The 12,381-nt window shown below is 43.5% G+C and overlaps 1 protein-coding gene across 11 annotated transcripts in view; it reads right to left on the bottom strand.

Moving 5' to 3' along the window:
* Positions 1 to 12,381, bottom strand: part of prdm16 (PR/SET domain 16) — a 771,474-nt gene that overhangs the window by 313,174 nt on the left and 445,919 nt on the right. The window lies entirely within an intron of this gene.

Raw genomic sequence — 12,381 nt, 5'->3', positions numbered from 1 at the left:
CTTTAGTTTAGTTTGCTTTAGTTTAGAAATACAGCATGAAAGCAGGCCCTTTGGCCCGCTAAGTCTGTGCTGACCAATCATCATCTGCACACAAGTTCTATGTTATCCCAGTTTCACATCTTTCACACGACCGGCAATTTACTGAAGTGAATTAGCCTATAAACCTGCAGGTCTTTGGAGCGTGGGAGGAAACTGGTGCACCCGGAGTAAACCCACGTGGTCACAGGAAGAATGTACAAACTCTGCAGAGAGAGCACCCATAATCATGATCGAACAATCCGCTGTAATGGACCTGTCCCACTTAGGCGATTTTCTAGGTGCTTGCCGGCGACTATGACAATGGAATTCATAGCTGGGGCACAACACAACCCAGGAGACAAACATCAAACATTTATTTTATGTCGATCTCCAAGTCAGGATTGAACCTGGGTCTCCAGAACACTCCCTACTCAATCAGAGCCACCCTTGCAAGAGTAACCCACCACGCGACACAATCATTGAAGATGATTGATCCTAATTCTGCACCAGTAATTACAATGCATAAATTGGCTTCCTCTGCATTCTCAATATACCTTTTTGAAATTGCTTGCTCTATATGCCTTAAATATCTAACATCCTCTTTTTCTGTACTGTTTCGCAAGACAAATTAACATATCATGTCCTAAAGAGTAAACTTGAATCCCTTTACCCAGCCCACTAACAGAAACGTTCTGGTGAAAATACTGTAATTACTTTTTAACAAAAAGCAATAGAAAAATATCGATTCTCTATTGTGTAGTCTTGATACATAATGATGGGATATTGGTCCTAAAAGCCCTTATGGGCCTCATATACATGGTTCAATCATTGTCTGAATCTGAAATCTGTTAATAGCTATGCAACTCCATCTTGAAAGTTAGTTGAATCCATGGCTCATTGACATTCCCTTGAGTTATGTTTTATTATGTTGTTTAAAAGACAAGATGTATAAGGGGCAAAGGCAGATTAGTTGGGAGTGAGGTAGGGTCTGGGCTGAAGGGCCTGTTCTTATGCTGTACTGGAATATGATCATCATTGTGTCTAATGTCAACTTTAGGTGTTACATACAATGGCACTACACCAGCCATGATCACAACCGATCAGCCATGATCACAACGAATGGCGGTGCTGGCTCGAAGGGCCGAATGGCTTCCTCCTGCACCTAGTTTCTATGTTCCTATCATCCTTTTATTAATGCCAGAATTATACTGGATTGAACAACATTTTTATCACCTCCAATAGAATAAAACCTCACAAAGAAACTCATCATTTGAACATGCAGTTGAGGAATGCAGTTGAACAGAGGGATCTAGGAATAACTGTGCACAGTTCCCTGAAGGTGGAATCTCATGTAGATAGGGTGGTAAAGAAAGCTTTTGGTATGCTAGCCTTTATAAATCAGAGCATTGAGTATAGTAGTTGGGATGTAATGTTAAAATTGTACAAGGCATTGGTGAGACCAATTCTGGAGTATGGTGTACAATTTTGGTCGCCCAATTATAGGCAGGATGTCAATAAAATAGAGAGAGTACAGAGGAGATTTACTAGAATGTTGCCTGGGTCTTTGGAGCGCAGAAGGTTAAGGGGGGACTTGATAGAGGTCTTTAAAATGATGAGAGGGATAGACAGAGTTGACGTGGATAAGCTTTTCCCATTGAGAGTAGGGAAGATTCAAACAAGAGGACATGACTTCAGAATTAAGGGACAGAAGTTTAGGGGTAACATGAGGGGGAACTTCTTTACTCAGAGAGTGGTAGCTGTGTGGAATGAGCTCCCAGTGGAAGTGGTGGAGGCAGGTTCGATTTTATCATTTAAAAATAAATTGGATAGGTATATGGATGGGAAAGGAATGGAGGGTTATGGTCTGAGTGCAGGTAGATGGGACTAGGGGAAAATAATTGTTCGGCACGGACTTGTAGGGCCGAGATGGCCTGTTTCCGTGCTGTAATTGTTATATGGTTATATGGTTATATGTTAAACACTGGTTAGCTTGTCAGGGTTCTGAAAGTATTATTAGGCAAAATGGCTTAGTGTGTAAGAGAAGGCGTGCCTTTTTTCAGTCGGTCCTTGGCCAAGTTGGCTCAAGTTTTGAAGAACAGCAGCCAAGAATTAATGTTGTTAGCATTTTCCTCAACTTGCTGGTGGCAATGCCAACAACTGAACAGAACGTAGAGGAGGGTTAGGTTAATATGGAGAGCACGCCCAAAAATGCTGACTCGTGCCAAAGCAAATTAATCTACAAGTTCCTGGGAAATGAAATAAAGGATTTGTACCACAGCAAGGATAGTCCAACTCTGAGGCAACACAGTACTCAAAATTAAGTGATTTGGAGACATTAGCCTAACAAAACTTAGGTTTTGTCCATAATTAGTGGCTTGCAGTGTTTGGAAGAACACACTCAGTTGGTAACTGTATTTTAGATACAGATTATTGAAATGCTTGTGAGAAGCCAAAGGGAAACAGGAGACTTTCCTCAACTGGCCAATTAGAAGATTGATTAACTTAATTTTTTTTAAAGTCTGGTCCATAAAACATATCTTTGTTTGAGGAAAATATAACATTTATGGTGGACAGTTCATGAAATGTAAATTAAAAAAGAAAATCAAATATCACTAGTAACTTCTCAGTCCCGGTAAATTTTTTTGCAAATGTTTAAAAATCTATTTTTTCCCTTTTCTTCTGCTTCTTCACTTCCATATATATATTGCTGTCTGTCTCCCGTTGCCACATTTTCCTGTTCGAGCTGGGAGGGCTGTTTGCTCTGCCAAGTCTCCTCGCTCTGCCTCCCTTCCCTTCCCCATACTGCATGTCAGCAGGACTGAGAGTTGGCAAGCCTCGCCCTGTGTTCAGAAGGAAGTCTCAGCTCCAGGGCCCGCAGTGTTTTTCATTCCTAAATACTTCTAGCTTTCCATTATTTTTCTACGAAGAGTACCATAGCAGTTATGGTACTGAACTAGATTAGCCATTTAGAAGTTGCGGCCGCAAATCACATCATTCCTCTGAATTCAATGACCAGTGCCTCACATCAGAAACATTATAATTCAACCATTCAACTTGTAAACTGGTGGCAAAATACGTTTGCTATGCTGATCCTACTGGACTTACAGTAAATCCGACTTCCATCCCGTGTAGAGGTTTATTTTTCTGCTCCCGTTACTGAGGACACAAAAACCAACTTGGCAGTTTTGCCGGGCTAATTTAATGCTGAGCATTGCTTGAACCTATTGCCTCCCTAACCTATGTGGCTCCGTTGTTCACCAAGTAATCTTGTTGCAGCTATTGAAGGAGAGATTTCCCATTCAGTTTTTAGTTTAGTTCAGAGGCACCGTGCAGAAATAGGCCCTTCGGCCCATTGAGTCCGTGCTGACTGGCGATCCCTGGTCGCTAACACTATTCTACACACCAGGGACAATCTACAATTTACCGAAGCCAATCAACCAACAAACCTGTTTAAGAAGGAACTGCAGATGCTGGAAAATCGAAGGTACACAAAAATGCTGGAGAAACTGAGTGGGTGCAGCATCTATGGAGCGAAGGAAATAGGCAACGTTTCGGGCCGAAATGTTGCCTATTTCCCTCGCTCCATAGATGCTGCTGTACCCGCTGAGTTTCTCCAGCATTTTTGTGTGCCAACCAACAAACCTGTACGTCTTTGGAGTGTGGGAGGAAACCGGAGCACCTGGAGAAATCCCACGCAGGTCATGGGGAGAACATACAAACTTCCTACAGCCAACACCCGTAGTCAGGATCGAACCCGGATCTCTGGCATTGTAAGGCAGCAATTCTACCGCTGCACCACCATGCTGGCCTTCTTCAAGATTAGAAGCAATATCACAAAATGTCCTACTGGGGATCAATTAAAACCAAATCAGTTTACACCATCTGATCCTTTCAGTGTTATTATAGTTTAGGTTTTTGGGAGGTGCTCGAGTGAATAATTGAGGGTCGGAACTGGTTGATGCACATGCAGGGTTAATGAAGGGAAGCTTATCAGATTGTCCTGTTCTTGCTGTGAAATCCTGTAGTACGACCATTTGTCTCCACGCTTTGTGGGCAGTGCAGTAGAATGTGATTACAGTAATGTGGGCCAGATGCCCCTCGCTCCTTGTCCAAACACATTAAACCCTCCTTTAATTGCCCAATACTTGAGCAGCACACTAGAAACTTGGCACCAGAAACAAGCTGCCCATCATGAAAACGAAACAGGGAGATACACTGGGAGAAAGAATCAGAAATACCTAGTTATCATCTTACTTACTGATTGACAAAAGCCAAGAAAGAGCAGAAAAAATAAACTCTAACAGAGACGGCTGTGTATGAACCAGTCAGCAGGGAATTCTAGTATGTGGCCTTGGTAATCTCATCTCACAGTGGTTTATCTCTCTGTCCTGGATCATTTATCACCACTTAGGCACAGAAAGTGGCAACAAAAATAAAAAGAACAACTCGATTTTAAATGATCTGCAAATGAACGTCAGCTTTGTGATCTTATATCTGGGTTTTTTGCTAACTTGGTTCTGAGCTGATATTGTTAGTTTTTGAAATCATGTCACCGTAGGCATTTCCGTAGGTGAAAAAAAAAGCAAGAAAAAATAATTTTCTTTACGAAGCGACCAAAAAGTTACAGCCTGCAACTGGACGTTCCCAGTCTGATCTACAATGAGTGGCCTCAGTGAGCATCAGAGGCGCCTAGTTGCAATCAGAGCTGAAGGCCGATGAATGCACCAGGCCAGAGAAACAACACTGTTGCAGAGGGGACCAGTGCCAGTTTAAGCAGTAGTTGGTGTATGAAAGTTGTATCGGCACCTCTGACTGCAAATGATCTACACAGCAGCAGCACAGCTGGAAATTTGGTTTGATCGACTTTATTTCCTTGACTTGGAAACTCAATGAAAGCGTTAAAAGTGCAAGCCAGGGGTCCTTGGAAGATAAAAAGGAAAGATATAACATGCTGGAGTAACTCAGTGGGCCAGCCAGCATCTGTGGAGAACATGGATAGGTGACATTTCACAGTGCTGGAGAAACTCAGCGGGTCAGGCAGCATCTGTGGAGAACATGGATAAGTGACGTTTCACAGAGTGCTGGAGAAACTCAGCGGGTCAGGCAGCATCTGTGGAGAACATGGATAGGTGACGTTTCACAGAGTGCTGGAGAAACTCAGCGGGTCAGGCAGCATCTGTGGAGAACATGGATAAGTGACGTTTCACAGAGTGCTGGAGTAACTCAGCGGGTCAGGCAGCATCTGTGGAGAACATGGATGGGTGACTTTTCGGGTTGGGATCCTTCTGCATCCTGATTAGTTTAATGTAGTTTACAGATACAGCACAGACACAGGCCCTTTGGCCCATCGTGTCCACGTCGACTAGCGATCCTGCACACTAACACTATCCCACATATACTAGGGACAATTTACAATTATACCAAGCCAATTAGCCTGTCAGTCTCTGGAGTGTGGGAGGAGACCAGAGCACCCGGAGAAAACCCACGCACGTCACGGCGAGAACGCACAAACTCCGTACAGACAAGTCAGGATCGAACCCAGATCGCTGGCGCTGTAAGACAGCAACTCTACCTCTGAGCCTGATTGTGGTGGGGGAGGAGAAAGCTGAAAGTGAGGTGGGGCAGGACAAAGCCAGGCCAGTGATCGGCGGATCTAGATGAGGGGAGTTTTTGATAAATTACCATGGATATACCTGATCCCAGCATTGGCCAGAGTGGTCAGTGACATAAGTGAAGCTCCCACTGGCAAGAAATTCATTTTCATATAGAAGTTAGAAAGAATTACAACTGAAGGTTGGCAATTTTCAGTCTTCAATTTTAGTTCCAGTCCAAAAGTGCCAGGCTGCTATTTTCTTATGCTTTCTCATTTGGAAAGTTATACGTTTTAATTACAATCTCCACTGCAATTTTGCACAAAACTACATGGAGTTTGAGTGCTTGAAAGGGAGTCATGCTACTCATATACAGTTTATAGTTTACAGTGTGGAAAAGGGCCCCTCGGCCCACTGGGTCCACGCCGACCAGCGATCTCTGCACACACCAGGGCCAATTTACTATTTTTACCGAAACTCATTAACTTACAAGCCTGTACGTCTTTGGAGTGTGGGAGGAAACTGGAACACCCGGTAAAAACCCACACAGGTTATGGGGAGAACGTACAAATTACGTACAGACAGCACCCGTGGTCAGGATTGAACCCGTTTCTCTGGCACTGTGAGGCAGCAACTCTATCGCTGTGCCTTTGTGCCGCTTGTCCTAACCCTAGATTGACAGAGAGAAAGGAAGTAGAATGGAGGGAGGGAGCTACCACTTCACCGGACAAGGCCGAGCATTTCTGGCAGAGGAGGTCCAAACAAGGAGATAGATTCCTGCTGGTGATGATAGGGATGGAACCAAGAGGCCACATGCGACCACACCTAGGTATAGACACATAGAAACATAGAAATTAGGTGCAGGAGTAGGCCATTCGGCCCTTTGAGCCTGCACCGCCATTCAATATGATCATGGCTGATCATCCAACTCAGTATCCTGTACCTGCCTTCTCTCCATACTCCCTGATCCCTTTAGCCACAAGGGCCACATCTAACTCCCTCTTAAATCTAGCCAATGAACTGGCCTCAACTACCTTCTGTGGCAGAGAATTCCAGAGATTCACCACTCTCTGTGTGAAAAATGTTTTTCTCATCTCGGTCCTAAAAGATTTCCCCTTATCCTTAAACTGTGACCCCTTGTTCTGGACTTCCCCAACATCGGGAACAATCTTCCTGCATCTAGCCTGTCTAACCCCTTAAGAATTCTGTATGTTTCTATAAGATCCCCCCTCAATCTTCTAAATTCTAGCGAGTACAAGCCGAGTCTATCCAGTCTTTCTTCATATGAAAGTCCTGACATCCCAGGAATCAGTCTGGTGAACCTTCTCTGTACTCCCTCTATGGCAAGAATGTATTTCCTCAGATTAGGAGGGTGTGACAGGAGGGTGTGGTGGTGCTGACCCCCATGAGGAGTGACGCAAGATGACATTTGGAGCAATGCAGTAAGCGTTATAGAAACATAGAAACATAGAAAATAGGTGCAGGAGGAGGCCATTCGGCCCTTAGGGCCAGCACTGCCATTCACTGTGATCATGGCTGATCGTCCCCTATCAATAACCCGTGCCTGCCTTCTCCCCATATCCCTTGACTCCACTAGCCCCTAGAGCTCTATCTAACTCTCTCTTAAATCCATCCAGTGACTTGGCCTCCACTGCCCTCTGTGGCAGGGAATTCCATAAAGTCACATGTGTTATCTATGATAACATAAGGAACTACGGATGCTGGTATACAAGATAAAACACAAAGTGTTGGAAAAAGCTCACCTGAAATGTGAAAATTACAGTCCACAGCTGCTTTAGGTATTTAGAGGATATAAAAATCAAAGGTGTATGACCAGTGAGCCGCAAGGTAATAGTGGTGGCACAGTGATGCAGATGTAGAGTTGCTGCCTTACAGTGCCAGGGACCCCGGTTGAATCCTTACTACAGGTGCTGTCTGTATAGAGTTTGTACGCTCTCCCAGTGACCATGTGCGTTTTCTCAGGGGACTCCGGTTTCCTCCCACATTCCAAAGATGTACAGGTTAGTAGGCTAATTAGCTTCTGTTAATTGTAAATTGTGCATAGTGTGTAGGATAGTTCTAGTGTATGGGGTTATCGCTGGTCTTAATACAAGGACATGGGAGTAGTGCAGATGGGCTAAATGGGTTTTCTCTTTCTGTCCTCTACAACTGTGGCATTTACAGTCTACACAGGAGTTTCTAAATATATTGACTTGGCGATTTTTTCCAGCAACTGCCGGCATCATTGACTGACGTATCAGGTCACTGAAACAGTCGTGGCGTAATGCGGCATGACATGGCGGTGACACGGCGTGATGAAGTATTGATGCGCGGTGTTTCCTCAACTGCCGCAACATTTTTTTTGTCCCGCTGGATTTTGAAACGTTCAAATCTTTTGGCGACCCTGATACGTCAGTCAATGACGCCGGCAGTCGCCGAAAACATGGCCAAGTGGGACAGGCCCTTTAGTGTCATCTTAAATCCACTTTCTGCTTTGAGTGATTATGAGCTGGGAATCTCCTGGCATTGGGGATTGCACTTATTCAAGCAGGTAACATGAATGGGCATGAATTTCTTTTCCACTATTAAACTGGTAATCACTTCCCAGAGTTCAGAAAAAAAATGATGTTTTAGTAACCTAGTGTTGCGCACGCAAAGACATGGCCTGCTCAGTAGAACCAGGGTTCAATTCCGACAACAGCTGTTGTCTGTACAGAGCTTGTACGTTCTCCTCGTGACCACGTGGGGTTTCGCCGAGATCTTCGGTTTCCTCCATCACTTCAAAGACGTACAGGGTTGTAGGATAATTGGCTTGGGTTTGTATACTTGGTATAATTTTAACTTGTCCTTTGTGTGTGTTGGGGGGATCATGGCAGAAGCCTCCTCGTGGCGATCCCCGGAAACGACGACACGAAGCATTCTGTGACGCGTCAGGCAACCAATTCTGTCAACATGTTGGACAACGACAGAAGCCAACAGCGAGTTACACGTCGTCTGACACACGAGTGAACAATTGTGCGTAGGCTTGTGTTAATGTATGGGGATCACTGGTCAGTGCAGACTCGGAAGGCCAAAGATCCTGTTTCCCCACGATATCTCAAAACTAAACTAAACTAAACTAAACTAAACTAAACTAAACTGGGTGTAATCAGGATGGATTACAACATCTTACTGGATGTTGGGCTGGGAGAAGATGCTGATATTGGGTTGCTTATCCCACCGGTGGATTTGTCACATTTGAGAGACAGGAGAGACAGGAATCAACATGGATTTGTGCCTGGAAGGTCATGTTTGACTAATCTTCTTGAATTTTTTGAAGAGGTTACTCGGGAAATTGATGAGGGTAAAGCCGTGGATGTTGTATATATGGACTTCAGAAAGGCCTTTGACAAGGTTCCTCACGGAAGGTTGGTTAAGAAGGTTCAATGGTTGGGTATTAATGGTGGAGTAGCAAGCTGGATTCAACAGTGGCTGAATGGGAGATGCCAGAGAGTAATGGTGGATGGTTGTTTGTCAGGTTGGAGGCCAGTGACTAGTGGGGTGCCACAGGGATCTGTGTTGGGTCCACTGTTGTTTGTCATGTACATCAATGATCAGGAAATGAGATGGGTCAGGTGGCAGAGGTATGCGTTGGGGAACAGTTCGGGTCCAGTGATCACAATACCATTAGTTTCAATATAATTATGGAGAGGGACAAAACTGGACCTAGGGTTGAGATTTTTGATTGGAGAAAGGCTAACTTTGAGGAGATGCGAAAGGATTTAAAAGGAGTAAATTGGGACAGTTTGTTTTATGGGAAAGATGTGGAAGAGAAATGGAGTACATTTAAAGGTGAAATTTTAAGAGTCCAGAATCTTTATGTCCCTGTTCGGTTGAAAGGAAATCATAAAAATTGTAAAGAGCCATGGTTTTCAAGGGAAGTTGGACACTTGGTTCGGAAAAAGAGGGAGATCTACAAGAGTTATAGGCAGCATGGAGTAAATGAGGTGCTTGAGGAGTATAAAGAATGTAAAAAGAATCTTAAGAAAGAAATTAGAAAAGCTAAAAGAAGATATGAGGTTGCTTTGGCAAGTAAGGTAAAAGTAAATCCGAAGGGTTTCTACCGCTATATTAATAGCAAAAGGATAACGAGGGATAAAATTGGTCCATTAGAGAGTCAGAGTGGCCAACTATCTGCAGAGCCAAAAGAGATGGGGGAGATATTGAACAGTTTCTTTTCTTCGGTATTCACCAAGGAGAAGGATATTGAATTATGTGAGGTAAGGGAAACAAGTAGAGTAGCTATGGAAACTAAGAGGATCAAAGAAGAGGAAGTACTGACACTTTTGAGAAATATAAAAGTGGATAAGTCTCCAGGTCCGGACAGGATATTCCCTAGGACATTGAGGGAAGTTAGTGTAGAGATAGCAGGGGCTATGGCAGAAATATTTCAAATGTCATTAGAAACGGGAATAGTGCCGGAGGATTGGCGTACTGCGCATGTTGTTCCATTGTTTAAAAAGGGGTCTAAGAGTAAACCTAGCAATTATAGACCTGTTAGTTTGACGTCAGTGGTGGGCAAATTAATGGAAAGAATACTTAGAGATAATATATATAAGCATCTGGATAAACAGGGTCTGATTAGGAACAGTCAACATGGATTTGTGCCTGGAAGGTCATGTTTAACTAATCTTCTTGAATTTTTTGAAGATGTTACTCGGGAAATTGATGAGGGTAAAGCAGTGGATGTTGTGTATATGGACTTCAGTAAGGCCTTTGACAAGGTTCCTCATGGAAGGTTGGTTAAGAAGGTTCAATGGTTGGGTATTAATGGTGGAGTAGCAAGATGGATTCAACAGTGGCTGAATGGGAGATGCCAGAGAGTAATGGTGGATGGTTGTTTGTCAGGTTGGAGGCCAGTGACGAGTGGGGTGCCACAGGGATCTGTGTTGGGTCCACTGTTGTTTGTCATGTACATCAATGATCTGGACGATGGTGTGGTAAATTGGATTAGTAAGTATGCAGATGATACTAAGATAGGTGGGGTTGCGGGTAATGAAGTAGAGTTTCAAAGTCTACAGAGAGATTTATGCCAGTTGGAAGAGTGGGCTGAGAGATGGCAGATGGAGTTTAATGCTGATAAGTGTGAGGTGCTACATCTTGGCAGGACAAATCAAAATAGGACGTACATGGTAAATGGTAGGGAATTGAAGAATGTAGGTGAACAGAGGGATCTGGGAATAACTGTGCACAGTTCCCTGAAAGTGGAATCTCATGTAGATAGGGTGGTAAAGAAAGCTTTTGGTGTGCTGGCCTTTATAAATCAGAGCATTGAGTATAGAAGTTGGGATGTAATGTTAAAATTGTACAAGGCATTGGTGAGGCCAATTCTGGAGTATGGTGTACAATTTTGGTCGCCTAATTATAGGAAGGATGTCAACAAAATAGAGAGAGTACAGAGGAGATTTACAAGAATGTTGCCTGGGTTTCAGCAACTAAGTTACAGAGAAAGGTTGAACAAGTTAGGGCTTTATTCTTTGGAGCGCAGAAGGTTAAGGGGGGACTTGATAGAGGTTTTTAAAATGATGAGAGGGATAGACAGAGTTGACGTGGAAAAGCTTTTCCCACTGAGAGTAGGGAAGATTCAAACAAGGGGACATGACTTGCGAATTAAGGGACTGAAGTTTAGGGGTAACATGAGGGGGAACTTCTTTACTCAGAGAGTGGTAGCTGTGTGGAATGAGCTTCCAGTGAAGGTGGTGGAGGCAGGTTCGTTTTTATCATTTAAAAATAAATTGGATAGTTATATGGATGGGAAAGGAATGGAGGGTTATGGTCTGAGCGCAGGTATATGGGACTAGGGGAGATTATGTGTTCGGCACGGACTAGAGGGGTCGAGATGGCCTGTTTCCGTGCTGTAATTGTTATATGGTTATATGGTTATATATGGATGATGGTGTGGTAAATTGGATTAGTAAGTATGCAGATAATACTAAGATAGGTGGGGTTGTGGATAATGAAGTAGATTTTCAAAGTCTACAGAGAGATTTATGCCGGTTGGAAGAGTGGGCTGAAAGATGGCAGATGGAGTTTAATGCTGATAAGTGTGAGGTGCTACATCTTGGCAGGACAAATCAAAATAGGACGTACATGGTAAATGGTAGGGAATTGAAGAATGCAGGTGAACAGAGGGATCTTGGAATAACTGTGCACAGTTCCCTGAAAGTGGAATCTCATGTAGATAGGGTGGTAAAGAAAGCTTTTGGTGTGCTGGCTTTTATAAATCAGAGCATTGAGTATAGAAGTTGGGATGTAATGTTAAAATTGTACAAGGCATTGGTGAGGCCAATTCTGGAGTATGGTGTACAATTTTGGTCGCCTAATTATAGGAAGGATGTCAACAATATAGAGAGAGTACAGAGGAGATTTACTAGAATGTTTCCTGGGTTTCAGCAACTAAGTTACAGAGAAAGGTTGAACAAGTTAGGGCTTTATTTTTTGGAGCGCAGAAGGTTAAGGGGGGACTTGATAGAGGTCTTTAAAATGATGAGAGGGATAGACAGAGTTGATGTGGATAAGCTTTTCCCACTGAGAGTAGGGAAGATTCAAACAAGAGGACATGACTTGAGAATTAAGGGACAGAGGTTTAGGGGTAACATGAGGGGGAACTTCTTTACTCAGAGAGTGGTGGCTGTGTGGAATGAGCTTCCAGTGAAGGTGGTGGAGGCAGGTTCGTTTTTATCATTTAAAAATAAATTGGATAGTTATATGGACGGGAAAGGAATGGAGGGTT

The sequence above is a fragment of the Amblyraja radiata genome, chromosome 31, assembly GCF_010909765.2.
Source record: "Amblyraja radiata isolate CabotCenter1 chromosome 31, sAmbRad1.1.pri, whole genome shotgun sequence".
NCBI lineage: Eukaryota > Metazoa > Chordata > Chondrichthyes > Rajiformes > Rajidae > Amblyraja > Amblyraja radiata.
This window is presented reverse-complemented; position numbering and strand designations above follow the sequence as displayed.